Genomic DNA, 17,080 nt, shown 5'->3' with positions numbered 1-17,080 from the left:
TAAGAAGGAGAATAAGTAACATCTCTATCAAGTCTTTCCACTCGCCATGACAGGAGGGAAAAAAGAAAGAGAGGAAGAAATTGTAATACCAACATTACAATGCGAGTGGCTGATGTATCCAGGCATTACTTTACTTAGCAAGACATTCGTGAGATAAAGCAATGGCAGGCGGACTCTCTCTCTCTCTCTCTCTCTCTCTCTCTCTCTCTCTCTCTCTCTCTCTCTCTGAAGGTTGCTGCTCTTAACTCACTCGTTACTATGATTCTAAACTTCACAAGATCATCTATAGTTACTGAGAACAGAATAAAATAAAGGTATAATAACAATATACCTGCAACTAGACATCATTTTATCTCACTTAGTACAAGAAACATCATCGTAAACTTAACAAAACTTCGTAACAACATCCTGAATAAACTGATGCCGAGGAAGTGAAGGAGTTAAGACGCCTCACTGTTCAGCCTTTCCGCTTCACTGAGGAGGAGCCTGAGGGCGCCGCGCCACTCCCACGGCCCCGCCTGGACACCTGACAAACACCCCTCAGCCCACACCGGCCTATAGTGGCTTATCATTGCACCACGATAAAGCATTTCTCCATTTTTCAAAGTACACAAAGATGACGGAACCTTTTACCTTTAGAGTCAAGGGAGAGAGAGAAAGAGAGAGAGAGGAGACGGACAGGTAGAGTGAGATGAATAGGGAGATGAAGTGAGGCAGGGAGTGAGGGAAGGAAGGAGGGAGGGAGGTGCCGTGTTTGAAGCTGGAGGGACCTGAAGACATGCCCTCCTATATGGAAGCTTAATGGGACTGCGGAAGGCCAAGGAACAATTAGAGGAGGGCGAGGCGTCCCGCTGGAGGCATCCGATTATATGGTAAAGGATCGTGTTTTTGTGAGCGAGACACGGCCACCTGACGCCCTGCCCTCATGACGCCTGGGAGGTTGGTGGGGAAGAGACGGGTGAGGGAGGGAGGCAGGAATGAGGGAGGAAGAGATGGAGAGAGAGAGAGAGAGAGAGAGAGAGAGAGAGAGAGAGAGAGAGAGAGAGAGAGAGAGAGAGAGAGAGAGAGAGAGAGAGAGAGAGAGAGAGAGAGAGAGAGAGAGAGAGAGAGAGAGAGAGAGAGAGATGAAAAGGCAGGTTGACAGAAAAAAAAACGCAAAAAATATTAAACACAATCGGACTAACAACAAACGGATTAACAAAACAAATAAAGAGGCAGATTTAATGCCTGACGAACCGACACAGAAACACACCACACACACACACACACACACACAAAAGACCTAAACAAGCAATACAAAGACAAGTGAGATGACGTCTGAAAAAGTAACACTCTAACGTAACCAACTCGCTGAACAGAACCGCACGAAACACCAACGAGAAATAATCCCTTTACTCCCACATTCGTCTCCGTTAATAGTCAGACCACTGTAGAAAAAAATACTCATGGACATAAGAAAAAAAAAACAGAAGAATATGAGGTTAGCTTTGTCATCCATGCAGCGGAACTATTTAAGAATGCAGACCAATAATAAGTGGCGTAAAAAAAGTTTGCATGTAATTATGGAGGGAAAAAAATTGTGTGGCAGTGAAAGGGTAAAGCATGAAGGTAGATAAAAACATAATTTCTTGTCACTTCCCCCAGCCATCCACAGCCAGAGCATCAGACAGCCACGACAGGCCACGGTAAAGAGGATGGTGCGAGTGTTAAGACAAGGCGAGCAGATCAGTTCTTACACCCCTCGAGCACACTGAAGTAACATTATCTAAACTGAAGTAACATTGTCGTAACTGAAGAAATATTACCTTGACTGAAGTAACATTCCGTAAGCTCATGTAACATCACCTAAATTTAACATGTTCACTACGATAAACAACAATTCACAGCACTAAAGACAATGCATGGTATCATTATAAGCATCTGCAAAAAGAAAAGGTTTTGCAATGTTTGGACTTGACTGTGGAACAAGAAAAGATGTCTCAGAGTGGTTAGTTATCAGATAGATGCATCATTTAGCAGTGAAAGGGTTAAATAACGTTGCATTAACTCAAGAAACATGACCCCAAACTCAAATATCACTTTAAACTAAAAAAAAAAAATCACCCAATCTCAAGTACCGCCACCCAAACTCAAGCAACATCAGCTAAATCCTCAAGCTACAATACCAAAACTCAAATAAAAAACCCAAAAAACGAATGAAATCCCCTAAACTCAAATAAAATCTCCCAAATTCAAATTAAATCATCCAAAACCCAAGTACCATCACCAAAACTCAAGTAACAACAGGTAAATTCCCGAGGTACATTACCCAAACTCAAATAACATTACCTAAAGTCGCAAAACATCACCTTCACTGACTCACCTTTACCTCAGCGCGGCGGAACCTGAAAAGCACCAATAAGAGGCATTACATTTTGTTCTTCATTTGCATTTATCTCCCCTGATGTGCAGTGCGGGGCTGACATCACCACCTTTACTATTTACTCCTATTACCACTTTTTTTTGTAATAGCAGGAATCTAAATTGGATCTGTTAACATTCTAAGTGACTTTCATTTACAATACAAGGAATCTAAATTGGATCTAAATGTTATGAGTGCCTTTTTTTTTTCTACACTTAACTCCTCTCTTTCTATTTTCCGCTATGCAATGAGTCTAAATGAGATCTGCTGGTAATTGAAGTAACTTTTTCTTTTTTTACATAATTTCACTCTTACAATCTTTTTATGCCTTACAGTGCAGGGAATATGAACCAGGCCTAGTCATATGCCAGGTATTTTTTTTCTTTACCTAGCTTCTCTCTATTTTCACAATGCATGAAATCTAAAATTGAATCTGGTGGTATTCAAATGATTTTCTCTCTGTTAACTTTCCCCTATCCATATCTACATAAGGATCTTACACCATAGATTACTCCCGGCAAAGAATATTCCTGCCCAGTATTCACACCAAGAGTCCTCCTTCTCTACACTCACCCATCCATGCTCTCAGGCATCGTGCGTCAGGGAGACAAACCAAGGGAAGAGAAAAAAAAGAGGGTTAAAAGAAGACCCTGCAAGAAACTACTACCTTATATCACTCTCACCTCTGTCATTCCCACTACTTAACATCCACTTTATATTCACCAGTGACTTTGCTGAGGAGAAGAAGGGTCATTCTTATCGGGGAGTTTAGTAGGGGTGAAAACAAGAGGATACAGGTTATATGTAAAGAAGTAAATGCATGATATTGTACGTGCCCGAAAAAAAAAAAAAAAAGGTTTAGTTTTTGCTATTAGTAAAGTGAGAAGAAGTGAGTTTTTGTTAAAGGTGACCAAGCATTTGTTTTTCTTTCATATAACAGTACATGAGTGCAGTGTTTTGTTTGTACTTTATATATTACAAATAATTTTATTGGTTTTATCGATCATTACCTAACCTTAGCAACACAGGGACAAACTGAGATACAAACGCGCACACACACACACACACACACACACACACACACACACACACACACACACACACACACACACACACACACACACACACACACACTAATTCCTCATCACAAAAACTCCATCTTGGCAGATGAATCAGACATTTTTTTCTCCCCTCGCCGAGACAAACGCCCGGCTGTGACGCACACGTTCCAGGGCGCTGCGCTAATCACGGGTGTCAGCCGCAAGAAAGATTTCCTGCCACGATCATCCGCCACTTACAATATCGATAAATTTCCCATCCCCCTAATTTTCCCTAGAGCAGAAAAAAAAATCAATATACAGCCTTTAATTTTCCCTCTGTTAATGAGAATTCCAGTTACTTGATAAAAGACGGGATGTAAAACGCTACTTTTTATTGCTTCGAAAGTCCTGGTACCATTTCTTACAGACGCAATGCACCATGAAGCCTATTACTCGTACTAGCCTCATTAGTAAATACCCGAGCCATTAATACTTCTGAGCACCGTGAAACAAAGAGTCGTCGTGGGGAGAGACCGAAGGGAAGAGCAGCAAATTGATATCCACTTACCGATACGTCGAGATAAAAAGGAGTAGTGGTTTGGAGGTATATATACACGTAAGGCGAGGTAAAACATGGCGCTCCTTCATCAGCTAATCTTTCGGATCGAGTGCCTAACAAGACCCTCACAGAGCCCTAATAAGACCACTGTGAACGTCTCCTCCACACCTGCTCTCCGCGACCTCTCATGGCCTTCGTGCGGACTAGACAAGGTGACAGAAAGAGAGAGAGAGAGAGAGAGAGAGAGAGAGAGAGAGAGAGAGAGAGAGAGAGAGAGAGAGAGAGAGAGAGAGAGAGAGAGAGAGAGAGAGAGAGAGAGAGAGAGAGAGAGAGAGAGAGACTCCCTGCGGCGCTACATCAGGGGGTTGTAAGACAGAAAGAGAACGCATCACAAATCTTGCGTTAAATCTAGACTTGCTGTAGTTTTATTGGTTCCTCTCTGTGTTTATTTAATTCTGAGAAGATACAGAGGACTCCGATTTCTATACACACACACACACACACACACACACACACACACATGCATACATATATACATACACACACCACTGATCGCCCAGCCCAAGGAAGAAACATTATATTAAATAGGAATAATTTAAAAGTACAAAACCCTTGAACACAGCCTGGAGGAAGCCATTACTGTAGGCAGGCACTCCCTGGCCTGCACATGGCGGCGCTGGGGAGAAGGAGGAGGAGGAGGAGGAGGAGAAGGAGGAGGAGGAGGAGGAGGAGAGAGTGGTTGAACTGCTGACGGAGGTTCGAGAGATATTAGACTCCCTGAGGGCAAGGGTGTGGAGGTCGACACACACACACTCACACACACACACACACACACGTTCACTGGTCTCAATTCTCAGTAACAAACGCGTCCTGAATTCAAGTATCACAATAGCACTGCCAGAAGACACGTTTTCTTTTACCTGTTGTACGAATACCTGTCCTTTTTTAATGTTATCTTTTTTTTATGCTTTCACGCCTATATTTTTCTGCTCCTCTTCCTCCTCCCTTAGCTTTCTACTGTGCCATCCTGTCTCTTCCTCTTGTAGTTAGTATACTTGCTCAAACAGCCTCGTGAAACTTCAAGGTATGTCACTGTTTGGTCTTTCATTGTATTCCTTTATATTTTTTGGGGTATTCATCTTCCTCCTTCTCCTCCTCCTACTCCTCTTTCTCATTCTTATCATCAACTTTCTCGTCATCAGCATCATTATCCTCTCACAATTATAATTTTCATCTTCATAATCTCCATGTTCCTCGTTATTCTCTTTTTTTTCCACTTCTTGTTGCTGCAACCTCTTACCCCTCCTCTTCTTCTTCTTACCCTACCTCCTCCTCCTTTTCCCCTTCCTTCTCCTCCTCCTCCACTCATTCCCAGCCTTCTCCACATCCTTATCGTCATTCTTTTCATCTTAATTTCATCTTCTCTTTCATCTTGCCTCGTCAACTTTCTCGTCCTGTTCATCTCCAGTCGTGCTCTCACCGCAGGAGTGAGTCTGTGGATGAGACCAGTGCACTAAACCAGGTAGCTGACGACACACCATTTTTTTTTCTTTAGCATTCATATATTTCAAAACTTTCCCTTTCCAGCTCATAACTACTGTTCATTCTAAGCCTCGGAATAATTAGCCAAAGTATAGATCATGAAAAATTTCCCTCGTTTTTTAATCCTTTGCATGCCTTTTTCTCACACAGATTGCTTCCTAACTACACTGATCTGCTTTTCCTTTCCTCCCTCCCTCATCTCTATCTCTACCTCTCTCTCTCTTCCTCCCCTAACAATTAATGAAAGTATACATCGTCATAATTCCTCGTTTTTAATCCTTTCCATGCCTTTTTCTCTCCTGGATGCACACCTCTACTGCTTCCTAATTACATTCACCTGCTTTTTCCTTGCCACTATCCTCACCTCTATCTCTGCTTCTCTCTCCTCCTCCCCTAACAATTAACGAGTGTATACATCGCCATAATTCCTCGTTTTTAATCCTTTCCATGCCTTTTTCTCTCCTGGAGCCACACCTTTATTGCTTCCTAACTACACTGACCTACCTTTACCTTCCTTCTACCTTCCTACACTCTTTTGCCTTCTCTACTTCTCTCACCTTCCCTCGCTCTCTATCTCATCTTCCTGACCCACCCCCGGACCAGACCACCACTCCCTCCCGCTAATATCATAATGGTCATAACTGGAAGCTGAGTCCTACGGCTACCTGAGTCCGTCTTGCTCAGGTGAGGATGGCCTCCTAACTTTTAATCACTGGAAATTACACTTGCTTCCCCCGAGGTCCATTTCGGCGCTGCATATTTTTGCCGACTTGTTACAGGATTCCTCGCCTAGTATTATGAGCCATTATTCGGTACACAATCATCTCAGAGGCCAGGAGGGGAAGGAGGAGGAGGAGGAGGAGGAGGAGGAGGAGTATGATAAGATGAGGAGGTAAAGGAAGGGCGGGAAGAAACACAGAGGGAAGGAGGGAGGAGTTGGTGGTGAGAATATGATAAGAGGAGGAGGAGGAAATAGGTAGACGAAGAGGAGGAGGAGGAGGAGGAGAGGAGGAGGAGGAGGAGGAGGAGGAATAGGTAGACGAAGAGGAGGAGGAGGAGGAGGGAGATAGGAATAAGAGAGACATGTTGTATTACTTTCGTATTTAGGTGTTGGATTGCATTGAGAGGAATCGAGGTGCAGATGAGAGAGAGAGAGAGAGAGAGAGAGAGAGAGAGAGAGAGAGAGGAGAGAGAGAGAGAGAGAGAGAGAGAGAGAGAGAGAGAGAGAGAGAGAGAGAGAGAGAGAGAGTTAGCCAGACAAGTTTCAAGTTTTGTAATCACCCTGGTGTTGACTACAAGAAAGGCCACTCTTTTGACGCATTGCCGTGGGTTGTGAGTCCCTGTGGTGACTAGGATGGCGAGACTCATCTTTGCTTCCCTCCAGTCCCTTCCCTTCATTTTTATTACTCTTCTGCCTTTTTTGTTTTTCTTGTTGTTCTTCATTTCTTCGATTTTTTTTTCTTTAAGTTTCCTTGCCTTTCCCTTTATTCTCTCATGTTTTCCTCCTTTATTTAATTTTTTTGTCCTTTTCATTTTTTTTTTTCATTCTGTGTTTCCTTCGGGTCTTCTTTCTTTACTTGTCAAACTTTTCTTTCCTTCTCTCGAGTTTTTTTTTTATTACATTTCTACCTCTCCTTCCTTTTCTTAATTTTCCTCACTCCATTTTTCTTTTAACACTCTTCCTTCGAGTCATCTTAATTTACTTCGTCTAAAATCCTTCCTTCGAGTTTCATTATTTTTCCAATCTTTTTTCTCCTTTCTTTGAATCCCCTTCCTCTACTTTTTCTTGTCTTTTCTTCATGGGTCTCGTTTTATATTATCTTACCTCTTTCCCTTACTTTTCCAATAAATTTCTCATTCCTCGAGTCTCCTTTCTCTACTTCCTCCAACTCTTCCCTCCTTCACTCCATTCTACATCCTTTACTGGCTCTAAGTATTCTCCTTCCTCCCCTTCAGTTCTCTTCCTTTACTTCCTCCAACTATATGATTCTTTCAATCTCAAGTCTTACAATCTTCAACGTCAAGAGCACCTAAGAACATCAAGAAAAGAAATCTGTTATAGACCTACACACAAACACACACACACACACAGGTCCACCTATCATCCCTGCTTATAAATTTGTCCAAACTTCTCTTAGAATTCCCTCTCGGCTCCACACTCGTATTAACTTCATCTTTCTACCTCGCCTAAACAATATTCCCTGTTACTAGAATCCCTCCCTGTAAGTGATTTATTGCGGGAGATAAAAACAATAAGGCTTAATGAGAGTAATCTGACGCCAAGATGATGGAAAGGGTTAATTTCGTCGCCGTTTAATTTCGAGATTTTTCATGCTTGTTGAGTACACTCGTGCGAGGCCTGCCCGGGTAATGGCCTGGCGATGACCTGCCCCTGGTGCTGGCTGTGGTGGTTGGTGGTGGTGGTGGTGGTGGTGGTGGTGGTGGTGGTGGTGATGGTGGTGGTGGCTTGAGTGAGGGTTATTATGTTACTGGTAGTGATTATGAGGGTCATGTTTTAATTGGTAGTAGTAGTAGTAGTAGTAGTAGTAGTAGTAGTAGTAGTAGTAGTAGTAGTAGTAGTAGTAGTAGTAGTAGTAGTAGTAGTAGTAGTAGCATTACCTAAATCATCATCAGCACAAGCAACCTGTAATTAAAATAAGCTTAGTTATGAAGGGAAGAAAAAAAAATGATAGGAAAAACAAAAAGGGGATGAGGAATACACAAAAAAATTAGCAATATCAAACCTATCAACCTTTACGATACTGTGTGTGATAAACTACATAACCTTAAATAGATAGACGAAGAAAAGTAAAGACCACGAAGAAGAAGAACAAGGAAGAAGCAAAATCCGAAAACAACTTCACGTATCCAAACAGCCAACCAAGAGACAAAGATTTACACAATGCAAGATAGAACACACAAGGATACATCAACGCAAACATACACACACCAACACACACCATCTACCCTCCCTGCCAACTAATACACAAACGCATCCCGCACCCACACAATTACCATTACCCAAATACCTGCAGACACCTCCCTGCCCTGCACCAGCGCCTCTGCATCACCGCACTTTGTCACCCGGCGTCCCCAGCACAGACAAAACTCTTTCCTGACATTACAACTTAAGCCATTTTCTCCGCACACCACACTGCATCATTATTGCCGGCTACTGGAATTTACCTTACCACTTCTACTATTTTCTTTGGAGAGATTCTTTTCTCATATGCTTTTCCACCGCCAAGGTCTGGAGACAAGGCCGGTTTCTAAATTATTACTTTTGTCATAACAGAACAGGAGCCGAGACAGCCCTGCGGCACGCCAACTCGGACCCAAGGCGACTAGGTGTCCTCGTTTCCCAGGCATTACTCTGAGCCTTGCGCACTGGACCGTCACCCATTGCCGCCCAGTGTGTAATTTGTGCGAGCCTTGGTGTGCCCGGAGAGGGTTAACATGGGCCTGGACTTCTAATAGACGAGAGGAGAATTACGAACGATTACAAAGGATAACAAACAGTAATAGACCTTTAGCTCCTCCGAATGCTGTTTGATTGCACGACTCTTGCCAAATTACCTGAAGAGATAGGAGAGGCCAAGCCAGTGGGAGCTGCGGAGGAGGAAAAAGATTCAAATATGATAATGTGGATGAAGACAATGTCAATGAGCGGGTGGATTAAACAAAACCTGACGAGCAAGAAAGAGAATAACGGTGAAATTATCTGAGTTTATTCAGGGAATGAAAGGAAGGAGGAGGAGGAGAAGGAGGAAGAAACTAAAAGATGACTGAGAACCAGGACGAAGACGAGGAAATGAACGAAAACCACACACACACACACACACACACACACACAAAAAAAAAAACTGACGAGTAACAAAGCCAATAGCGGAGAAATCATCACAGGAACACGAAGACATAATGAATAAAGACAATATACCGAGGACTGGATACGTAGAGGTGAGACGAGGAGAAGGTGGTTAGAAGATAATGAGGAAACGAACTCAAAACAAAAACAAAAGGATGAAGAAGCAGAAAAAGAGAATAGCGGGGAACTCATCACAGCAAGGCACACAAAAACCCGCACATCAAATAAAGGAAGATGGACAGCGAGTGAGATACAATCAATCTGGAACTAAGAACATGAACTCAGAAGATTAACAGTTGCTGCGGGAGACGAGATGCAAAGGAAGTACAAAGTCGTAAGATAAGACCAGACAATCCTCACCTATTCTCCATCTTACCTCCCTCCTCTCCCCTCCACCCCTCTCTCTCTCTCTCTCTCTCTCTCTCTCTCTCTCTCTCTCTCTCTCTCTCTCTCTCTCTCTCTCTCTCTCTCCCCCAGCTGGGTTAAGAAAGAAAGTGGCCCGGATGTTGGTGTCATGTTTTTACACTTCTTGGCAAACAAGGGGAGAGGGGAGGGTCTTGTGTGGGGGGGAAGAGGAGGAGAAGGATGGGTTATGGAGAGGATGGAGAGGGGAAGGGATGACTAGGGATGAGAAAGGGTGGGTTGGACAGGATATGGATGTGTGAATGAGAGAGAGAGAGAGAGAGAGAGAGAGAGAGAGAGAGAGAGAGAGAGAGAGAGAGAGAGAGAGAGAGAGAGAGAGAGAGAGAGAGAGAGAGAGAGAGAGTAAAGAACTGAGAACAGAGAGAACTCACAATATTTGAATGACGTGACCGAGAGGGGAGGCGAAAGGTGGAAAGGAGGTTGGGAGGGAAGGTGGAGGAAGGAGGAAGGAGGGAAGGAGGTAAGCCGAGATGACGTGGGGGTGTCGGTGAGGAAATGGGGTGGAGGGAAACGTGTGAGAGAATGAAGAGGTGGAGGAGGGAAGTACAGAGGAGGAGGGGAGGGGGATATGTGGAGAGAAGGGGGATATGTGGAGGGGACCTGAATGAAAGTTCTCGGTGTGGCCTTGATGGTTTGTGAATGAGTGGAGGTACAGGAGCCATGGACACACGTACACACAAACACACACAGGTGGATAGGCCAGCAGGTGAAACAGACACGCAGGCAAGGGAACAATGACTGACATGCATAGGAAGGTAGGCGGGTGGGTAGATACGTAAGTAGGTAGGCATATCGGTGAGAAGATGTACGTTAGGTTAAGCTAGGTTAGGTGAGGTTAGGTTAGGTTAAGTTAGGTGAGATACGGTTAGGTGAGGTTAGGTTAGGTTAGGTTAGGTGAGGTTAGGTTAGGTTAGGTTAGGTTAGGTTTGGTTAGGTTAAAATACAGAAAGAAAGACAGGCAGGTAAGTAGAAAGGTACAAGAAAATAAGCAGGTAGGTAAGCAGACTCACAAACAGATAGGTAGAAAGGCAGAAAGATAGACAAGTAGGAAAGTAAATAGATAGACAAATAAGCAAACAAGAAGTAAAACAGAAAAAAATAGCCTCACAAATAAAATATACAAGCAAAAAACAAAAAAAGCCAGAAAGCAGTGACGCAAACAAGCAGGAAGGCAGGAGATAGGCAGACAAGCGGACACTGGGCAGGAAAGCAGGCAGGTGAGCAGGCAGACGGGCAGGTAAGCATGGACGGAGATTAGAAGGCAAGCAGAATACAGACAAGCAAACAGACGAACAGGCAGACAGATGAGAGAGAGAGAGAGAGAGAGAGAGAGAGAGAGAGAGAGAGAGAGAGAGAGAGAGAGAGAGAGAGAGAGAGAGAGAGAGAGCCACCCAACCACCTATACCGTCCCCACACACCCACTCACCCGGCAGAGAGGTAATCAGAGAGGAAGACAAGTAAACAAAGGTGTACGTATATAAACATTTGCAATTAAGTATATATTCCTTCACAGTTAATTTAATTCACAGACTCCGCCATGCATAAACGTATAAGTATCATTTAATTAAGCTCTCATGTTCAGCTATAAAGTCAAAACAAAACTGCAAATTCTAATTATAAATATGTTACGAGTCATAAAACAAGGGAAAAAAATGGTAATATCACGCACGGACATCCCTCCACAGCCAGAGCTAAACACGTTCCCTCCTGCTGCTGCTGCTACTCCTCCACGCTGCCTTTGTTCCATCAGAAGTCTACGAGGCACTGGTTTCATTAAGTCGATGATACTCTTACTGCTACCACCACTGCCATCATACCACGACCACCACCACCATCATATCAACACTTACGACTAGTGCTGATACTGCTGCTGGTGCTCGTGTTGCTGCTGCTACTACTACTACTACTACTACAACTACTACTACTACTACTACTACTACTACTACTACTACTACTGCTACTACCACGAAGAAAAACTGATAATGATGATAACTAGTAAAATAACAAGACAAAGTAATACCAACAACAAAAATTCACTACAACGACCACCACCACCACCACCACTACAACTCTCCCCAAAGCTATCAAACCAAACCCAAACCAGACGCAGGTAGTGATGAATGATGCACCAAATCATTAATACCATCCGTCTTAGCAGCATCACAACAAGCTCTCCTCAACATCTCCCACCTTGTACTTAGTGATGGGCTTATCTCCCCATCCATCTATCTCCTTGTCCGCCTTTCTATACGGATTATTTAAATGTCCACGTGTGGGTACCAATCACCCGGTATCTCCCTCCTTTCCTCCTCTTCCTCCTCTTCATACTTGCTTATCTATTATCATCTTATCGATCAAAATCAGGCAATCTGTCAACGCCGGGCTATGGCAACATCCATCACCCTTATCGACTCATCGCTATCTATCTATCACCCCTAGCCACCTGTATCTATCACCCCTCTACTTATCTATCATCCCCACCTCTCCGCTCCCCGCCTTTTCTGTCCTACGCGCCGTTCCCTCCCCCCGCGGAAACCAATCATTGTGCGCTAATTTTTGGGCCGCTACAGGATGACACGTATATTAGATTGTGTTCTGGGAGGGAAGGAGGGAGGGAGGAACGCAGCGTAGAGTAAAAATGCGTAGGGAGAAAGGGAGGGAAATTGGTGAAGGAAATATAAAAGGAAGCTGAGGGAATGGAGGGCGTGAAAGAAGAGACGCCGTGGGTTAGAAGACAGTAAGAAAATGACAGAAATTCGGATGAAAGGAAAAAAGGAGAAGGATAAAGAGGAGAGGATAAAGAGGAGGGAGACGAAAAGCACAATAAATAAGGAGACAGTAAGAAAATACGATTAAATGAAAGAAAATTTGAAAGGAAGGTAGAAAGGAAAAGATGAGAGAATGCTGGAGGAGGAGGAGGAGGAGGAGGAGGAGGAGGAGGAGGAGAGGACAATAATGGAGGATCAGATTTTGAAGGGACGCCACCTAACTATTAGCATAAACCCGTTAAACTATCAGGAATTAGATTATGATTAGGGAGATTTTCATCGCCGAAGCATCACCATCACCCCGCTAACCACCACCATCACCAGGACAACCACTGCCATCACCATCACCTCCACAACTACTACCACAACCCCCACTCAAGCGTTTGACAGCCACCACCATCACCACCATTATCAGCTTGACGAGACGAAGGGGAAAACCACTACTACTGCTACTACTACTACTACTACTACTACTACTACTACTACTACTACTAGTACTATTGTAATTACTACTACTACTACTACTACTACCAGTATTGTAACTCTACTATCACACACACACACACACACACACATGCTAGTATATTTTAGCAGTGAATAATTGCTTTCATGAGAGAGAGAGAGAGAGAGAGAGAGAGAGAGAGAGAGAGAGAGAGAGAGAGAGAGAGAGAGAGAGAGAGAGAGAGAGCGTAAAGGCAAAAAAAAATTCAGATAGGGGCAAGATAAGAGATAGAACGAGTGGCTATATATTTCTCCAGAGGGCGGGCAATGGAGGGAGCATCGAGCCGCAAGTCTGTCTGTCTGTCGGTATCACTAAGATGAAGAGGCATGATTAACACTGTTGATTGTTCTCTGTAGCTCCTCGCGGGTTACACACACGCTGCCGAGGAGACCAGAGTGAAGGGAAGGGGAGAAATTGAACACACACACACACACACACACACACACACCATTCTTTCTCTCTCTCTCTCTCTCTCTCTCTCTCTCTCTCTCTCTCTCTCTCTCTCTCTCTCTCTCTCTCTCTCTCTCTCTCTCTCTTTTTTTGCTTTACATTCACGTTTTTTTTTTTTTGTGTTATGATCTCTATTATCTTCTTTATTAGCTTTCTAATTTCTCTCCTTATCTATTCTTCCAGTTCTCTCTTTTCCTCTATTTCTTTACTCTTTCCTCCCTTCAGCTTTCTCTCTCTCTCTCTCTCTCTCTCTCTCTCTCTCTCTCTCTCTCTCTCTCTCTCTCTCTCTCTCTCTCTCTCTCTCTCTCTCTATGTGTGTGTGTGTGTGTGTGTGTGTGTGTGTGTGTGTGTGTGTGTGTGGAGGCATTAAGAAAATATGCAAATTGCAAAGAGAGAGGATGAGAGAGAGAGAGATAAGAAAACGTGCGAAGTGAGAAAGATTGGCAGGTAAAAGAAATAAAAGAAGAGAGACATAGACACAACCAAGTGGAGGGAGAGAGAGAGAGAGAGAGAGAGAGAGAGAGAGAGAGAGAGAGAGAGAGAGAGAGAGAGAGAGAGAGAGAGAGAGAGAGAGAAAACAGGAGAAAACGAGAAAAAGCGAGAGAGAGAGACAGGGAGAGACAGAAAACATAAGAGAGGAGGAGGAGGAGGAGGAGGAGGAGGAGGAGGAGGAGGAGGAGGAGGAGGAGGAGGAGGGGGAGAAAGAGATACCAGCTTCCCCTACAAATATTCCCTCCCTTCTCTCTCCCTCACACCCTCCCGCTCCCTGTCTCTCCATCTCTCCGTACCCTCCAAACAAGATGCTCCTCGCGTTAAGGTGGCGATAAGATCAAGCGAGATAAAAACTAACACGGAAATCTTCTGGGGTTCATTATCATTATCAGGCCTCGCCCCTGATAAGACCCGAGGGCATGCAGAGCTACCTGGCTGCCTCACACACACACTCCGACTCCCCAGCGCTCTCTTGTACGCGAGGGAGATGAAGAGAGTAAGTAAATATAGTGTGCCAGTGTTTGGGTTCTCCCGATGCTATGTATGTGATGGTTTGGGAGTGTAAATCTCTGGGTATGGGTCTGTAGGTATAGATCTTTGCGTATTTATCTGCGGGTATTGATTATGTCTGTCCGTCTGTCTGTAAGTTTCTCTCTCTCTTGTCCAAATATCAGTTTAAAGTTACGTGCATGTTCGAAGCTTCTCTTTTTTTTTTTTTTTTTATTATCTATCCTGAGTGTTTCTTTTGGTAATATTGGGTCTTTACACACGAAAGGTTCCTGAAGGTATACACTGCTCCTCGTACTGCTGCCTGAGAAACAGCGGGGATTGTATGCGCATGACTGTCTAGTGTCCTTCTCCTTGCCTTGATAGTTCCATTATTTAATTACCTTCTGGGATTCGTTCTCGTGATTTTTGTACTGGTGTTACATTAGTACTGCTGCTGCTGCTGTTGTCGCTACTGTTGCTACTACTACTACTACTACTACTACTACTACTACTACTACTACTACTACTGCTACTACTACTACTACTAGTACTGCCTTCGTCTACTTTCTCTCTCGTTCCTCCTCCTCTTCCTCTTCCTCCTTCACCATCTCTCCTTTTTCCATTTCCACACTTCTTCTTCTTCTTCTTCTCCTTCTTCTTCTTCTTCTTCTTCTTCTTCTTCTCCTTCTTCTTCCTCCTCCTCCTCTTCCTTTTTCTTCTTCCACAGCTACTACTTCTCTTTTTCTCCTTTCTTCTCCAGTTTTTACGTTTACTTTTCTTCCTTCTCCATCACCTCCTCTTTCTCTTCTTCTTCCTCTCCTCCTCCTCTTCCTCAAGAGCCTAATTATCCTACTCCTACCTTTTATTCCTCCTCTTCTTTTGCCTCCTTCTCTGACTCCCAAATATTGCAATTTACTCTTTCCCTTCTTCCTCCTCCTCGTAGTTCTCTCTTCTTTTTTTTCCTTTCTTTTACTTCTACTACTCTTCCTCTTCTGCTTTTTGTTTCCTCATCATCATCTTTTAATAACTGCATTTTGCTCCTCCTCATCTTCCTCGCCCTCTTTTTCTCCTCCCTCTACCTTCTAGTCTTCTTAATCTCCCTCGCCTCATTTTCTCTCCTCCTCTTTCTTTTTCTCCGGCCTACACGACTCCTTACTTCATTAGCCTAAAAATACGAGTTGATAACAGGATGAATATACGTTGAGATATAAAACTGAAACCTGCTCAAGACGCCAAAAACACCAACACTCGCTCGTCTGCTCTACTCAGGTCAGTAAGCACAGCAAGCCTCGCAAGGAAATCAAATTAGTATTGTTCTTTTTTTATATTTCATTGCTACGAACCTGCACATTACACCACCGTTAAATGTGTGTGTGTGTGTGTGTGTGTGTGTGTGTGTGTGTGTGTGTGTGTGTGTGTGTGTGTGTGTGTGTGTGTGTGTGTGTGTGTGTGTGTGTGTGTGTGTGTGTGTGTGTGTGCACGGTTGACCTGTATACGTGCTCGTCAGAGGTCATCATTGTGTTTTCGCAAATATCAGAGGCTTGTATTTGTTCTGCTTTTCTCCCTCTCTCGCTCTCTTCCCTCCCCTCCCCTTCCCTTCCCTTCCCCTTCATCTCTCCTCTCCTTCTCTCTCCCTCCCAACCCACTTCTCATTTTCTTTCCCTTCCATTCCATTCCCACAGCATAAGTCTCGTTCATTCCTCCCTAATTTACGTTCTATCGTTCTTTTTTTTTCTCTCTTTCCTTTCTCCTTTCTCATCCGATACCTCACCTCCATTCACAAACCAATAAATGAGAATGAACGTGATTACCTTTCACTTCAAGAGTCACGCCTCGCATCTCATTGCACGTACCTTACTAGCAGTGCTTCACAAAATGCATCAACAAGCCGCAAGAGAGAGAGAGAGAGAGAGAGAGAGAGAGAGAGAGAGAGAGAGAGAGAGAGAGAGAGAGAGAGAGAGAGAGAGAGAGAGAGAGAGAGAGAGAGAGAGAGAGAGAGTACAAGATAAAAGAAAAAAAGAAAACGCTGCAAAAAAAAAAAGATTGGAAAAAAAAACAAGTAAAATAGTAACGAGAGGTTCAAGAGAAGCAAAGAACAGAAAAGATAAAAAAAAAAAGAATGGATTATCAAAAAAAAGAGAAGAAACACAGAAGAAAGAGTTAAATAGCAAAGAAAATAGTAGGATAGATGGAGAAAGAGAAACTAACTTAATACACATAGAATCCATTATACAAAAGGTCAACACTGATTACCTTGAGAAAATGACAACTTTTTCTTCTCTCTTGGACTGGATAACGTACCTTCCTCTCTTCCTTTTCCTCTTCCCTCTCTCTCTCTCTCTCTCTCTCTCTCTCTCTCTCTCTCTCTCTCTCTCTCTCTCTCTCTCTCTCTCTCTCTCTCTCATCCCCAGGGCAAGGCTCGTCATTAATCCCCTGTGTTCAAGTCAATCACGCCTGCCTGCCTGCAATGTGTTCTTTTCCCAGGGGTAGAATAACCTGAGTCTCGAAGGCTGGATAAGACGAGGTAAGGGAAGGAGAAGTAAAGGAAA

The 17,080-nt window shown here is 43.6% G+C and overlaps 1 long non-coding RNA gene across 1 annotated transcript in view; it reads right to left on the bottom strand.

Moving 5' to 3' along the window:
- LOC135105453 (uncharacterized) overlaps nucleotides 1-17,080 on the bottom strand; it is a 97,345-nt gene that overhangs the window by 40,419 nt on the left and 39,846 nt on the right. Inside the window, exon 3 of the long non-coding RNA XR_010270853.1 lies at nucleotides 2,363-2,384. This is a non-coding gene — a long non-coding RNA (uncharacterized LOC135105453). The remainder of the gene's footprint in view (nucleotides 1-2,362; nucleotides 2,385-17,080) is intronic.

The sequence above is a fragment of the Scylla paramamosain genome, chromosome 12 (assembly GCF_035594125.1).
Source record: "Scylla paramamosain isolate STU-SP2022 chromosome 12, ASM3559412v1, whole genome shotgun sequence".
Lineage (NCBI taxonomy): Eukaryota > Metazoa > Arthropoda > Malacostraca > Decapoda > Portunidae > Scylla > Scylla paramamosain.
This window is presented reverse-complemented; position numbering and strand designations above follow the sequence as displayed.